At 48.3% G+C, this 2,883-nt stretch overlaps 1 pseudogene; it reads right to left on the reverse strand.

Annotated features, from left to right (window-relative positions):
• Positions 1 to 914: 914 nt before the first annotated feature.
• LOC107537868 (ribosome production factor 1 pseudogene) lies at positions 915 to 1,941 on the reverse strand (annotated as a pseudogene).
• Positions 1,942 to 2,883: the final 942 nt, after the last annotated feature.

Here is a 2,883-nt window from a genome sequence, read left to right on the forward strand (position 1 = left end):
GGTTCCTGTCTTCTTGAGGGAAAGATTTCAATCAAGAGACAAAGCGTAGAAAAGCAAGAACTTACTGGCTGCAGCAAAAATGTACTCAGGTTGGTGAAAGGAAGAAGGTGCTTAGAAGCAGCAATAGGAGAGCCGAGGCTGGGCTGCTTTGACTCACTGAGAGGTCAGAGAAGGGGGCCTTGGAGACAGGTTTGGGGACCTTGGAGACAGATTCAGGGGGTAACTCCGGGAGGAGCTGCTGCTGCCCATTGCTCCCCTGGTTGTAAGTCTCATGGGGTCCCCTAGGAGGGGAGAATGAGGTGGTGCTGGTATGCTCCCCTGGGGGGGCGAGCTGGGTCCTTTGTTTTCAGGGGGTTTAAAGGCTGGCCTTTAGGGGAAATCTTAGGGGCGGATCTCAATAGAATTTTCAGCAGTTTTACGCTGACATACCAAAATGAGATTTATTTTTAATTTGTCCGTCTTTGGGTGTGGTTAGCTAAAGGCACTAATTGGATTTCTGTTATCTGTCTCCCAGCGTAGTGTGATCTAAGCTATTTACCCTCTGGCTGGGAAGGAGAAGAAATGGGTTTAGGGAAGACAGGATTTACTAGGTGGCTGCAAACTGCTGTTTAACTATCTGTCTCAGTTTCCCTATTCCACTTGCCCTGATGCTATAACAGTTACCACTATCTAAAGTTGTGGTTAGAGTTCTCAGATGTCAACTTTTATTTTTATTATTTGTTTTTCAACTCTCACCAAAATGGCTTTTATTTGTATTTCCTACAGAAACAGCGAGTAGTAATTCACGGCACTTGGTAGTTTGTCCAGACATGAAAGAAGGTGTACGAAATAAGTAAATGCCATTTTGAAGATTCTTCTGTCACAAATTCAAGATAGGCCCATTCAGCAAAATCCAATACTGTTCCTCCAGTACTTTATAAATGGAATTTTCTTCTACTTGTATCCATTTCCCGAGGCTTATGGACCCATTCATATTCTCCATGTTTAAAATCAAAGGTTCCTTTCTGAAGAGATCCTAATTTTAAGGCAAAACGTGGTCCAAGTTCCTGAATTCCCACTCTCTTTTCACTCTTGAATGTGTATCTGTGAAATCTGAAGAAGATATAATCCCTCTGATTGTGGAATGTGGCAACCTGCCTTCCAATAAACTGAGGATTATGGGGAAAGAGAGAGGCAAACATCCGTCCAACGGAATGACCCAGCCGTGTTGTAAAATCATTCAGAATTATTTCAGGTGTGTGTTCTGTGGAGTCCTTGCCTCTTCTCTTCATTTCTTTACACAAACACTGCTCATTTTAAAATGAGCAGTTGGTCCATTTGGCAAGTGACTCAGAATTAATCCATTTGGCGTTTTACGATCTTCTAATAACGATCAGATCTGTGAGATCTCTTGAGGTGCACTGTGGAATAATTGTTTTCAGAGCCAGTCCTCTTCTGTAAGAAACATGTGAGTTTGGTATAACTGTGGAGAGCTGTTCACAGAGTCGTGCTGTTCTCCCGTGAGACCTGTCTGATGTAATGTGAATCTTGGGAGAAGTCTGTCTGTGGAAGTAAGAAGCAAATTCATCTGTAGCTTCAGCAGCAGCAGCCTCCTCATCACTAGGGTCTGCTGTGGTTTCTTCGTACACTCGCTGATGGTCAATGGTCTTGGGTCGAGGCTTTGCTGGAGCCTTCTCACCAAGAGCCTCTCTCTCTCTTAAGTTTTTTCTTAGCTGCCAACTTTTCCTTCCGCTGCTGCTGTCTCCACCGCGTGAACATTCAGTGTCGCCGCTGTTGGTTCTTAATCTCTGAAATGCTGGAGCCTGGGAGAAAGGCAGTCGCTTTTGGGGGTTGGCCCCCGCTTTCCGTCGCCCCATCCTCAACGACTGCGGCCTCCTGAGGTCCTCCCGAAGCGCGTTTGCGTTTCGGGCCTTCCTTTCGGCTACCGCCGGTCTTCTCCATGTTCTTTGCTCCTTCGGCGTCTCTCCAGATGTCAACTTTTAAAAATCGACGCTGGAGTATGAATTTTTAAAATTCTTTCATGGGGACAGAAGCAAAAACTTTGGAGACCGCTGCTTTAAAGTACTGGGGCTATAGCAAAAAGTGGACACTGCAGTCAGGGCCTGTGCTCAGAACCTACATCCCGGGGTAGCCGTCTAGAACTTCAGCTCAAAGGTCACCGCTCGGAGACGGCTTCCCTGACGTAGGCACTCCACCGTGTTACCTTCCTGGCAATGAAAACAGATCGATGCTGCCCTGGCCGTGTGGCTCAGTGGTTGAGCTGGGCCCATGAACCCAGAGGTAACTTCCATTCCCAGGCAGCACACATGCGGCTCCATCCCCAGCAGAGGGCGCGCAGCTGATCGAGGTTTCTCTGTCATCATTTGATGTCTCTCTCTCTCTCTGAAATCAATTAAAAACATTTCTCAAAAAAACTGATCGATGTTTACTTTTTTGTCCAGTATGTCTCTTCAGTCCAGACTGTAACCTCCATAAGCGCGGGGAGCCTGGCCTGACTTGTTTCCAGCTGCGTCCCAGTGCTGGCATCAGTGCCCTGCATCATTCAAGTGTACAAAAATGTGTGTTGAATAAATAATAGATTTTATTTCTGTGCCCATTTCACAGAAGGGTAAACGGAAGCCTCTGAGAGACCAAAGCTGTAGGTAAGTGCCTCTGTCCAAGTCAGTCCCAGCACCGAGCAGCTCTGCTCGGCTTCCCCTCGGCCCTCCCCCCGCCAACGCGGGATCCAAGGACAGCAACCTGCGGGTTCTCCTCGCAGTGCGTCCTGGATCCCGCCAGGGGGCAGCAGAGGCGCCCGCGGCACCCAGCCAGCCTTGAGGAGGAGGGCGCGGAGGGTTTCCGCTTCCGGGCAGGGCTGGCCGCTTCCGCTTCCGGCCATTTGTA

The sequence above is a fragment of the Miniopterus natalensis genome, chromosome 4 (genome assembly GCF_054644295.1).
Source record: "Miniopterus natalensis isolate mMinNat1 chromosome 4, mMinNat1.hap1, whole genome shotgun sequence".
NCBI lineage: Eukaryota > Metazoa > Chordata > Mammalia > Chiroptera > Miniopteridae > Miniopterus > Miniopterus natalensis.